This window comes from Myotis lucifugus, unplaced genomic scaffold, assembly GCF_000147115.1.
Source record: "Myotis lucifugus unplaced genomic scaffold, Myoluc2.0 scaffold_54, whole genome shotgun sequence".
Taxonomy (NCBI): domain Eukaryota; kingdom Metazoa; phylum Chordata; class Mammalia; order Chiroptera; family Vespertilionidae; genus Myotis; species Myotis lucifugus.
This window is the reverse complement of record NW_005871102.1, coordinates 4,159,335-4,173,492: the sequence shown is the minus strand read 5'-3', so window position 1 is coordinate 4,173,492 and position 14,158 is coordinate 4,159,335.

Here is a 14,158-nt window from a genome sequence, read left to right as displayed (position 1 = left end):
CCCGGGGCTGTGGTGAGGGAGAGCCGACTGTCGGGGACGCGCGCCGAGCGGGCCGGGGCGGAGTCGCGCTCGCACACCAACCGAGCGGCGCTCGCGCTGGCCCCGTGCGCCGCGGCCGGTGGGGTCTCCCGCGCGCGCCCCCTGCCGGCAGCTCTTCTGCCCGCGGAGCCCAACTGCCGCCCGGCGCCGGTGGCCTCGGCGCGCTCGCGGGAGGGAGGGGCCGCTACCCGCCAAACTTGGGGGCGCGGAGGGGGCGGAGGGCAGGCAGGTGGGGCGCCCCTCCCCGCACCGGCCTTCCGCGGAGAAATCCACGGTGCTGTCTGTCGGCGTCAGCCCCGGCACCTCACCTCAAGGCCGGAGAACAAAGTCTGGAAACCCTTGGCCCCCAGATCAAACGTCCTGCCCGCGCCAGCAGTGTTTTTAGAATTCGCTGCGGGCTGGGGAGGGGGGGCTCCGAAAGCGAACACTGCCTTAGGACCCCACATGATGGTGGTCAGTACGCTCACACATTAAGATTCGGACAGTGTTCGAAGCAGCCTTTGCGAGTGTCGTGCAGGCTACTGCCCTTGGCTTAATGAGCAAACGACAGAAATTTGGCATCCCCTGGGTCTCAGATTGATGAGTTGCAGGTGAACAGTATTTCCACGTCAATGCACGGAGATTCTGAAATATTAAATACTTCCAGTGAATGAAAAAGGGATGGATTTGGTATAAATGGTGGAAAGGTGTGGTTTCGGCGGGTGCAGTGCATGGGGTGGCCTATTTAAAATTAGCACCACTTGATGCCTGTGACTAATAAATGGATGGTTTTAAGTGAGCCACCTTTGTACTAGTATACGTAGCCATTAGCCCATTTGCGAATGGATGATTTGACGACCTGCAGCTCTTTCTCCAGGCAATGTGCAGTAGCCTGGGGAAGGAATACTGTGTAGTAGCATTGGGTATAAAACATGAACGGACCCAAATTGTTCCCACTTGGTGTCTTTCCTCTCTTTAATAACTACTAAACAGAACTGATTAATCCTGTATGTTGAAGACCACTGTTTCCTCTTTTGACTGCCTTGTGTCATAGCCCTTTACTAGTGCTCTAGTGAGGGAAACTGGAAAGTCTTTCAACCTCCTTCTCTTAAATAGGGACCCACCCACCCAAAGATAAGTTTAAAAAAGGAAAAAGCAAGGATAGGCCAAGTTCTTGGTTTTTCATTGTTATTCCTACTTTTAAAGAAGGTCTTTAAAAGAATCATGATGAAGTCACTGGGAGAAGTAAAGAAACCGAAAGAAGAAAAACAAAACAAAAACAAACAGCTTTCAAATGAGAATAGACTGAAAAAACAAAAAAGGAAAACAGACTATTGATACAAAGGGGGGGGGGAATGTATTATGTATACAGAAGTTTTCCCATAGATGTTAATTGCTTCAAGTCCCAAAGAAACAAAAGGAAAACAGAATTGGCACTTGGAGGAAAAACCCTTCTAGTTATCAAGTTGGATAAATGTTTAGGTTTTTTTTTTTTTTAAGTGTTAGTAAAAGATTAAGAAAAAGGGGGTTGGCTGTGTGCCAACAATAATACTTACAACAATTATACATATATATTTATAAATAATTATAATGGGCTATTTCTTGAGTATATCCCATTATCACTGTTGTTACGAAACAGGAAAACAGTAACAACAGGGAGTCCTATTTTGTATAAATGTCTTAACAATTACTTTAAACTTGAATTGGGGTTTTATAAAAGTAAATGAGCCTGTGTTCCTACATCTGCCAATAATTTTCACAGTTTACTGTAAGAGCAGGGAAATTTCATTTGGTCTTTGAAGAGAAAAAGTCATGTGACTCATGAAGCTAGGCCACGGATATACAAATTCTTATACAGAATGAATTTCTGAGTTTGGGATAATTTACTCAAAATCTATTTCTCATGTTGATAATTTGTAAAACAATTTTATTAGCCTTTAGCATTCTGTTAAGTTCACATTTCTGAACTTGATAAAATTAAGAGTTTTGTGTTAAAAATACAGGGAAAAAAGCTCATTCTTTCTTTTTTGGTCATAGCTTGAGAATTTGAGAAAGTAAATGTCCCTTTAATTCATTGATATGCAAATAAAACAATAGCTTTTTATAATTAAGGAGGACAAGCAGCAATTTTTCCTTATCAGGGCATCTTTTATTACAGGTACATTTTGTAAGTTGTTTTTTGTGTTGCATTTGCTTTTGCCAAAAGACAAAATATATGTAATGTCTTAGTATAACAAAAAGTACTAATGTATAAAATAGAAATGCCATTATGTAAAATAGAATCAATAAGAATTCAATATGCTTAAAAGTTACTTCAGAGGAATCACCATTATGTAGCAGTTTTATTACTATCCATCAAAATTATTTCCAAGGGGTAAGCCAAGAACTAATTTAGATAGAGAACAAGCAGTTTCAAAATCAAGAGACCACCACTGCAAAGAACAACTAATCTCATTATGGCTGCCAAGACAAAATCAAACTGGTATGGCAAGAAAGCGCATTATTTCAGTAACACCTAATTAGTTCTATTACAGCCAACAAAATTTCAATAATAACATGTACCTCTATTATTTCTCTAACCTTGAATCTAGGCATTTTGAGAACATTTTTCAGTTATGTTCTGATTTAAGATATAGGCAAAGTAGTATAACCCAAACCCACTTTTGGGGGAAGGATGCACAGGGGACATTGAAGAGATAGAGGATGTGTGACCCCAAGGTACAAAGTGAGCCAGCCATGATTCCCAGTCAAGGGAGACATGCCAGAGATATTAAGGTACCGAGAACAAAAATAATCACCAGTCCATTCAAATATGAGCATCAACTTTCAAAAAACACAAGACCTTATTTTACAACTGAGCTGCTTCACAAGGGCCACTCTGTAGGGCAGGGATCAGCAAAAATGTATTTACTTAGTAACGGAATAGCTCTCAGGGAGACCAGCTAGTGTACAAATAAATGTTTGCATGAACTAATAACTTTCAAGACAATTTCAATAATGCCTCATAAGGAAAGGAAGCAGTGAGGGACTGAACATAGATATTCTAGATAACTGAGGTTTTCATCTTAAACACTAGAAACAGTTTATATCACTTGTATTGATTTTTTTTCCCTGAAATGTCACCAGTTTCTCTGCCTTCAACTAACGAAACACAGTAAAATTTAACCTATTCCTAAGGACTCAGAGATGTCTTTAAAACAAAAGCTATAATACCAAAATGTCCCCAGGAGCTTGGAAGTACTCAGTGCCCTCCACCCTATAATAAACTAGTGGCCCGGTGCACAGATTCATGCACACCGAAAGGGAAATAATTAGAAGAAATATTTTAATATTGCTATTTGCCCTTTCTCCCTCAGCACCTGGGAGCTGGGCGGCGGCCCCGCCCCCCCCCCCCCACCACTGGTCACTGTCTGATGGGCCATCAGCAGGGCAAATGGTCTCCCCCTTGCCCCCCCGCTCACACTCGCCTTGGCCTGGCGCTACCCGCTCACCTGCTCCACCATCCCACTGTGGTCCTGCTCTCATCGGGGCCCATCAGGGCTGGCAGCGCCTCCACTGCTGCCACTCCCAGCGCCGGGTCACCAACACCCACCATGTTCTGCACCACCCCCTGGTGGTCAGCACATTTCATAGTGAGTGGTTGAACTCCCGGTCGAACCACTGCCCGAGGGGACAATTTGCATATTAGGCTTTTATTATATAGGATAATCATGTTTCTGCATTCCTTGAGTCTGATTGATCTGGAAGGCACCTGGCACTGACCTTCAGGCCTTCCTTTCCCATCGCTGCACCTCTGTCACAGCACTGCCTGCATGTGCACACACACACCTCTCTTAGCATGTTAGCCTAGGAAACCAAGTCACTAATATTTTAAAATATATGCATATTTATATAAAATAAGAGTAAAGAATCTCAGAAAAGATGCTAAAACAACTCTGATAATTGTGGCATTACTTCATATAAAGGCCATTTTCCTACTTTCCTATTTTCCTCTATATTTTGGATAATTGAGTTTACCAGGTAAGTGAATTCTTTTTGCTTCGTACTTTCCTTATAAAAATTTTAGGCATTGCTCTTCTTGCTTAATGGAAGGTCAGGATCTTTTTCAATAATGTTCATCAAAGTAGTTTCCTTATATAGCCTGCATTCAAAATAAGGTTAGAATTTATAAAAACACACACAGGACTTTATAAGTCCATTCCAGTAATAAATATAATAGAGAAGAAGGAACTACTCTTGCTTATGGTAGCATGTTGAATGCCAACAGGTACATATGGAGGTTGTGCTGGAGTTGGACAATCATCATTTTGCAACCACATAGCAAAGATTGGATAAGACAAGAACCATCAATGGATGCTCAATGTAGGGAGAAGTTTTGATGAGGAACAGGATATTTGCACCGTCTTAAACTTGTTTCCCACAGACTTTTCATTGGTTGCAAGAAAGGAAAAGCTATATTTATAAACTGGAACAATTGGATAAAACCTTGACCAGGCAATCAAAATTAACATCATGAAGGAGGGATAAATGGACACTGTTTGCCTCAAGATGTGAGTCCCACTGGATACAACATCTAATGAGGAAATGAGAAAACCTAAGGAGGAATCCTATATAATAAAAGCCTAATATGCAAATAGACCAAACCGGGGAACAACCAGTCAGCAGGGGGCAGGGCCGGTGAGCGGGCAGTGCCAGGCCAGCAAAGACGGTTGCCAGTGAGCAGAGGGAGTGGACAGTGATCAGGGGGTGGCAGTGACCAGTGGAAGTGGGGCAAAGGGGGGCGGGGCCGGCCCCTCGCCAGCCGGCGCCGGCCCCTGATTGGCCCACTGGTCGCCTCCCGCAGAGGGAGGCCAGACTGCAGCTTAGGCCCGCTCCCCTCAGGGCACAGGCCAGGCTGAGGGACTCCCCAAGTGCACAAATTTTTGTGCACTGGGCCTCTAGTCTAATGATGAAATATCAGATAAATCCCAAATTAGGAATGTTTTGCTGTTGCTTTTAATGGGGGACAGACTGTATTCTTCAAAAACATCAGTGCCATAAAAGACAAAGGCTTTGAGAATATTCCAGCTAAAGAGCCATGACAACTAAAGGCAGCATGAGATACTAGACTGGATCCTTTACTAGAGGGGAAGAAGTCTATGGAACACATTATTTCATTAATCGGAAAACAGATAGTAGATTGATTAAAGTATCAACGCTAAAATTACTGATGGTAACTATACTGTGGTTATATCCCCAAATACTGCAGTATTTAGGAGCAAAGGACTAGGATGTATGTATGGTTTGGTTGAGAGAAAAAAAAAAGTGTGTGTGTGTGTGTGTGTGTGTATGTGTAGACAGACTGGGGGGGGGGGGAGCTGGAGAGAAAACAAAAGTAATAAAACAAGTAAAATGTTAACAATAGGGGATTCTGGGTAAAGGGTATTTGGTAACTTTTCTATACATTTGAAATTATTCCCCCCAAAAAAGCTTTTTTTAAAATGTTAGAATTTTCAAAACAGCAGCAGCAGCAGCAAGCAATCCATAGACTATAGCATCATAATTATTTTAAATGACCACCCTACTGCCAAATTCCACATGCTTTCTAAAATTGTCTACCTCTCCCATGAAATTGTCTCATATCTTGGGTTAAAAATAGAGAGGCAATGAATTTTATGATGTAAGAGTCATCTTTTCCAACCTTTCATTTTATGAATGAGGAAACTGAGGCTCAGAGATTCACCCAAAAACCCCTTGACCAGTTAGCATGACAGAGCACAATCTTGATTCTACTTCTATCCCTGTAACTGCTGAGCTATCACTTTCCCCTTTCTTCTTCCTAACTCTGAATTTCCTAAGGGCCTTCTAAGTCTCTTCTTCTTATACAGGGAACTTACATGACCTTATATTTTCAACTATCACTGCTCCACTGTAATTCTCACCTAGACTTCTGTACCACATGTCTCATTGCCTCTGTGACATCTATATGAGGACACTCCACTATCTACTAAATCTTAACAAGTTCAAAATGGAAACAACCACAGGGGAAAGAAATTAAAAGGATAAAAAAATTAATAAAATATGTCCATCCTTACTGTTCACCAAAGAAAGACATACTAAAACAAGATATGTTTTGCCTAATACAGGGGTGGGCAACCTTTTTGTGAGTGCGTGCCAAAACCAGCAAAATCTCTGACTCAAAATTCTTCTGCGTGCCAACCCTAATTTTTTGAGAACATCTTACACCTACTTGATATCTCTTAAGGTGTACATATGTGAAGAACCTTGAAGAAAGGATAAAATTCATTTGAGTGACAAAAACACAGTATATGATGGTGAAAAATACATTTATTTTTAAATGTATACATGTACACTGATAGTCCGAGAGAAAACTTTATGACTCCGTTTGATATTATCAGTGGGACTTTTGCTGCTGCATCACTGATGACAGAGATTTTACAGCAGGTTTATATTTCGTGACCTTCAGAGATATGCACGAGCTACTACTTTCATCCGTCAGGCTACTCCTATTACTAGACTTAACAAAATTCATCACTGAGAACAAAGATTCACAAGCGTATGTGGATGAAACATAAACACTGGTCGGATCTAGGAAGGCAGGGAGAGTTAAGGCAGAGGCATAGAAATTGCTCTTCCCCTCTCTCGTCAATCCATGTCTATGGTCTTTAAGATAAGTTGTTATGTAAAATTATTTATTTATCTAAGATGCACCTACACTGAATTTATCTGAAAAATAAAAAAGTCAATATTAAGAAAAAAAATTGTAAATGGAAGATTATAAGAGAGGGTTTCGCATGCCAGCAAAAGTTACTGGCGTGCCATGTTTGGTACGAGTGCCAGGGGTTGCCCACCCCTGGCTTAATAGATCATCCAATTAAGATTTATAATATTCAGGAACGGCCAAGATGTGGGCAACAGATTCACACACTGATGGTGGGAGTGTGCATGAGCATGTATCAAATTGCTAAAAAGCAAGGAAAATTTTAAATGTACACATCCTTTGAACCAGCAATTTCACACACACACACACACACACACACACACACACACACGCAATTTGTCCTGCAAAAATACTGTGATAACATTCAAAGAGCTATGGAAGACTGTTCATTACATAATGCTTATAATAGCAAAAGTTGGAATATTTAATATCAATATGTGAGTGGGTAAATGCAATTATAGTATTTTCTTACAATGAAAAAATAGCTCTGCCCTAGCTTGTTTGGCTCAGTGGATAGAGCATTGGCCTGTGGACTGAAGGGTCCCAAGTTCGATTTCGGTCAAGGGCACATGCCCAGGTTGCGGGCTGGATCCCCAGTAGGGGGCGTGCAGGAGGCAGCCGAACAATGATGCCCTCTCATCATTGATGTTTCTATCTCTCTCTCCCTCTTCCTTCCTCTCTAAAATCAATAAAAATATATTAGGAAAGGAAAAAATAGCTCTATATCAGTGGTTCTCAACCTTCTGGCCCTTTAAATACAGTTCCTCATGTTGTGACCCAACCATAAAATTATTTTCGTTGCTACTTCATAACTGTAATGTTGCTACTGTTATGAATCATAATGTAAATATCTGATATGCAGGATGGTCTTAGGCAACCCCTGTGAAAGGGTCGTTTGACTGCCAAAGGGGTTGCGACCCACAGGTTGAGAACCGCTGCTCTATATGAACCAATATGGAAAAAAAACGAGTTGCAGAGAAATATGTACACTAGTTTTCGTTTCCTTTTCTTTTAAGTTGGGATGCACATAGAAACCCGCCTGGAAAGCTGTGCCAATTTCACAATGGTTACCCCAAGAGAGTGGAATTGGGGGTGGAGAAGAGAACTTTCATTTTTCTACTTTGTATACTTCCATCATTTGCTGTTGCTGTTGTTATAGTTTTCTTTACTAGAAGCATGTATATAATCTATGAAAGCAAGGACAACAACATAAAAGGTATTGCATTTTTTTTTAACCTGAAAACTTTTAATTCCTTAATCGGCATCCCCTCTGACATCGCTGTTTTCATCATTTTGTCTCTCTCCTAAGCTTTAGAATCAGTGCTAATGTTTATTTTCTCTCCTTCATCGTTAATCCATTTAGTCCTGATCTTTATATTTTTGCAATTTTGAAGGGTAATTATAAGCCCAAACTATGTATGCAGAATGGTACTCCTAACTGATTGCTTAAATTTAGCTACTTTCCACATACTTTTTTCTTTTTAACACACCTTTTCCTACACTATTTTCACTGTGCCACACATCTTTCCCTCCTCCACTCATCTCCAAGTTAAAAAAATCCCCAGTTGTTCCTTGTGGTTTACCAAGGTAGCATCCGGGGACCTCCATAACCTCGGTTTACCCTACTAAGGCACCTCATCACCACTCCACATACTAGTCAGGCCATTCTTTGATTTATTTATTCAATAAACAATTATTTCTCCTAATAAGCCCCCAGTTTGGACCTACTCCTATCATTCCATTTCAGCACACCTCTTCCTGTACCTCTTGTCTGTCTGTTCCAATCTTTTCTTTTTTTTTAATTCTTTATTGATTAAGGTATTACATATGTGTCCTATCTCCCCATTACCCAATCTTTCTTTAGAGTCTGACTTAGGACCTGCCTCAGCTCCTTCCATGAGGATATGCCAATTGGTACATCCATTTCACACTAACATCTCCTTTCGCCAAACCTCTGCTGAGGTTATCATTGGTATCACTCTCTCTCTCTCTGAAAATTTATTATATAACGACTTACAGTTTTACCCAATGTGTGTGTTTCTTATATTGCCCAATAGATTGTAAGCTCCTGGAAAGCACAATACAATCAATCAAGCTCTTTCTCTACTTCTCCTTCTCCTTCTCCCTCTCCTTCTCCTTCTCCCTTTCTCCTATCTCAATTTGTGTTCACTGAGCATTTACAATAGACAAACAACACGTTAAATGCCAAGGCTGTATAACCTAATTTTTTCTCACAAAAATCTTGAAAGATAGATATTGTTATCACATTTTGAAAATGAAGCTTAGAGAAGTTCAATGACTTGCCCAAAGTCTGACCCACAGTCTGACCTACAGTCTCCATGCTATATGGCCTCCCTATAAAACTGTGCTTCGTATATATTCTTGTCAGTTAACAGCACAATGTCTTGCACATCAATAAAACTTGGAAAATACTTACTGAATATAATGTACTTTATGCTAACAATGAGCAACTTGACATGTGATACCCAATACATATTTCACTTAAGAATAGTATTTTCTACTATGTTGTACACCTGAAACTAATATAATGCTGTATGTCAGCTATAATTAAAAATAAAAATATTATTTTCTAAATTTAGTTATAGAAGCTTACTGAGGAGTTCCAGAGTAAAAGTGCTTTCAAATATCTAAATACTGTTAGAATAATAGAAAAGTTAAATGGGGGTTGGGGGAGGACATTAGGTCCAATTCCTCCTTTTGCCCAATGTATTAAAAAATAATATTGCAGGAGATAATTTTCTACCATAGTAGTGCAGTAATAAAGTTGGTTATCATATTACAGATGGAAAAAGCTTACTGCATAACCACTGAGTCCATTTCCCTGGAGACATGCAATTCTATCTGTGGTTTCACATTCCAGAAAGAAATATTTTTATTCCTTATGGAGATTAGTAACATAAGCATTTTAAAGTACTTCCATTAGATCAACCGATACATTTAATGTAATATTTTTACTATATTTAATCGAGACTTCACTTAGCAAGAGATATTTTCTTAATTAAGACTTAATCCTGTATATACAGATTTGAAACTCATTGTTGAATACTGGAAATTTTATTTATCTAAAAAAAGCCACGGTATCTATAACATACTAGTTATTATTTAAGAGTATTCGGCCTGAGAAAGTTTAAGTGGTGACAAGATTAGTTATAGATTGACTTTCAAATCGTGACCTCAGTTAAAAGCACAACTTTAAAAAAAACAAAAAACAGCCTAGTCCTAGCTTGTTTGGCTCAGTGGATAGAGCATCGGTCTGCTGACCAAAGGGTCCCAGGTTCCATTCCCGTCAAAGGCAAGTACCTTGGTTGCAGGCTCCTCCCCCACCCAGTCAGGGCTTGTGCAGGAGGCAACCAATCAATGTGTTTCCCTCACATCGATGTTTCTCTCTGTTTTTCCCTCTTTCTTCCACTCTCCCTAAAAATCAATAGAAAAATATCCTCCAGTGAGGATTAGCAAAAAATAAATAAAAATAAAAAAATAAAAACAGCCTATGTTAGTTACTTTTCAAAAGATTGTCTTCAATTTACTGATATGTACTATACTATGAACATCACCAGCCCAGCTTACATACTAAAATAAAACCACTTACAACTAAAATAAAACCACTTTATTTTTTAAAATATGATTTTATTGAGGTAGGGGAGAGGGAGAGAGAAACGCTGATCACATCGATCGTCTGTCTCCTGCAAGCCCCCTACTGGGGACTGAGCCCACTACCCAGGCAGGTGCCCTAATTGGGAATGGAACCCTTCACCTCTCAGTGCATGGGACACACTCAACCAACTGAGCCACAGCAGCCAGGGCTAAAATAAAACCACTTTAAAACTAATGGACTTTGGGGCTGAGTTATCCATAAATACTTTCAAAGACTTACCTATTTTCAGTCTCCTTCTTTCTTATCAACATTATTAATTTTGAAATATAACCGAAAGAGAGGTGTTGGGCTTCTGATAGATTAAAAACAAATTTATTGACCATCTTCTAAACTTGATGAATTGAATATACATGTTTTTATCTGCTATCTCTCAAAACTCTCCTAAAACTACCATAAAGGACAAAAAGAACGGGAAAGTATAATAAAAAAACAACAACAACAAAATTGGAAGATAAAAAAAAGGGTAGATTTAACTAAGCAGAGAAAAATGAAATTAACTGCCTGTAGAGGGAAAAGGCAAAAAGAAGCCTGCTGATTTATGCAGAAGAACTCTAGAAAATTTGGGAATTGGAGACACCAGGTACTGAGATACCTCTTCAATTAACCATATAAAATTTGTTATGTAATCAGAAAACAGAGTCAAATCTAAAAATAGTATTCAAGATCCAGGACAGAGATGGAGACAAAAAGGAAGATGATGAAATAATTCAACTATTATGTTACTATTTGCTTTCAACAGTCAACTTTCCAACATAACTCATCCTATAGTGGGATTTAGAAAATACTGATAAGAAACCAAGTTTCCTCCCTTAATGTCATCAGGAAGAAACTTTAAAGTTTCTTTTTTAAAATGTAGCCAATATAAAATGAACTATACACTTAAAAATTGTAACATGCTAACATTTTTTGTTCAGATGAAATAGGAATATGTTATAATAGAAAAGAAATGAAAAGAGAAGAGTCTAGAAAAGTAATTGTCCAGATGCAAAATTATAATTAAAACGGAAATATTCTCAGAGTGAAAAATGTCAATCTATCTGACTCATACCAATCACTCCCTTGATCTGTAAGTTATTCCCAAAATGATTCTATTGAGCAGGAATAATGCGGGTGAAGAGGGGGGGAGAATCAGAGGACATAGAGATAATCAGTCCTGTTGTCTGGCTAGATTATTTAATAAACTAGAGGCCCGATGCATGAAAATTCATGCACTGGAGGGAGGGGTCCCTCCGCCTGACCTGCCCCCTCTCACAGTCTGGGAGCCCTCAGGGGCAGGAGGCAATGTGGCAATCAGGGGAAGGCAACGCCCCATCACACCTCTGCTGCTGCCACTGCTGGCAGCGCGAGCCTCAGCCGGCCCTGTAAGGTTACCTGAGCCTCGGGCGGCTCTGGGCGGCTGGGCAGCCGCCATCTGAGGCCTACCTGTGCCTCGGGCCAGCCCTGGGTGGCTGGGGGGCTGAGAGGACTGGGGGGACTCCAGAGGCAGGTGCTCGGAGCGGCTGGGCCCAGCTGGAGGTGGGCCCAGTCTTGCCGAACGCCTGCTGTCCCGGCGGGGCTGAGGGGACTGGGCGCTGCCATCTTGTGGGTGTGGGTGCCACCATCTTTGAGGGCGTGGCAGTCAATTAGCATATTTCCTTCTTATTGGCTGTGGGCACTGCCATCTTTGAGGGCAGGGCAGTCAATTAGCATATTCCTGCGTTATTGGCTGTGGGTGACACCATCTTTGCGATGGTGTGCGGGTCAATTAGCATATTCCCTCTTTATTAGATAGGATTCTCATTCAGATTCCTCTCATCATTTAGTGGGGTTTCCTCAGCTTCTTCTTTTTTTTTAAATAAATCTTTATTGTTCAGATTATTACAGTTGTTCCCCTTTTTTTCCCCCAAAGCTCCCCTCCACCCAGTTCCCACCCCACCCTCTGCCCTTACCCCCCCACTGTCCTCGTCCATAGGTGTACACTTTTTGTTGCCGGGTCAAAGGTCATACACATGGAAAATGTAGCTATTTCCATCGGCGACATGTCCCTGCGTTCGGAAAGGTCTCTCACGACTTGTTCACGCTCTACTCAGAAAGGGTATGGAGACACGTAACGGCTTTTTAAAATAATGTGTCCTCTTATGTTTAAAATGAGGATTTCACTACCAAAAGTAAAGAGAAAGCAACACTACAGAAGTGAAGAGAAAGCAACACTACAGCTGCTCTCGCCCCTCTCGCCCTTCGGGTGATAGTTGTGCATGGGGCCGCGCGCGCTGGTTCGCGGGCCGTCGACGAAGCCATCTGGGCGGCTCACGTGGTTCCACCGGCTTCCCAGGGGCCGTCGCAGCCTCGCAGTCCTCAGCTTCTTGATAGCCTGATTAAATTTCTCATCCTACAAAGCCCAAGGAAGACCAGTCCCAATAGCTATTGTACCCTAGGAGGCCTTGCCAAAAAGACCAAGATCTCCCTCATGTGATTTAGGCATCTGGGCTCCTTTGTGCACCAAAGTCTAACCCATTTTTAATGTAATTGATAGAATTTCTGGAAACTATTGTGTTGCCTACTGGTGATGCCTTTTCCATGGTACTTTCCACCTTGTGTTCTGTTAGTATGTAACTTCTTATAACAGATCTTAATCTCCTTATGGATAGAGCTTCAAATGTGTAGTCCTTCATTACCACTAACCAAGAAAAACAATACTAAGCTTCTTGCACAAAGAACATTTTCATTAAATACATAATGAATCAAGATTAACAATACTGATGATGGACAAGTCACTATTCCAAAATCCTTGAATGAAACTGTTTGTAGTGGTAAACCAGCAAGTCTTTCAAAATCCAGGTCATAGCTCACTTTCTCTTTTCTTTCCTTAATTCTTACTTCCTTAATTTTTAATAGTGATACACCAGTGTACACCTTGATGAAAGGAGATGTGATGATTTTGTACCTGTCTCTAAGACATACTATATAGAGATACTTTCTCTTCCCAGCTAGTTTCGAAGTTCCTTGAAAGCAAGGACCATACCTTTAACCTCATCACACCATTCATATAGTATTCTGACACAGTATTTACTAGTATTGACCAGGTGCTCCCCATGGATCTGGTGCTTTCTAAGCACTTAACAGGTATTTAATCATTTAACCCGCATGCAGCCCTATGGGGTAGTACTAAACATAAGCAGCTAGTTCAAGGTCACACACTAGGAAGTGGCAGCATCAGGACTTGATCTGAGGCAGTCTTGCTCCAGGAGCATGGCGGTCTTAACCCTTCTACTTAGTGCCTTCTGCACGGAAAACATTAAGTGGCTTTCTGAACAAATGGCTTAATCCAAAATATTTATTAAAGACATGATTTTTAGTAAACAATGGTTCATAAAAGTAGGCAGTGTAGACTAACAGAATCTTGGATTTGGAGGAGTCTTGAAGCTCTCCCCATTTTCCACCCCTCTTCCACCTCCTCAAAAAAATGGCAGGTGGTCATCCAGCATCTTCGAGAAATGTAGAAACCTGGAGATGTGGGCTCTAGTGCCAAGTGTGTTACTAGTCAGACAACCCAGCCACTGTAAACTCCAGTTTTTTTCTGTTGTGAAACACTGGCTCTCTATCTGATCTATCCAGCTGCATCCTCCCCTCTGCCACCCACCTCAGGAAACAAGAGGCCCCACCTTACAAATGGATCCAGTTCCAAAAGATCCCTGAAGCCTGTTATTTGGAACTCACAAAATATTTCCTGTACAACATTATAAATGACTAGAGGCCTGGTGCAT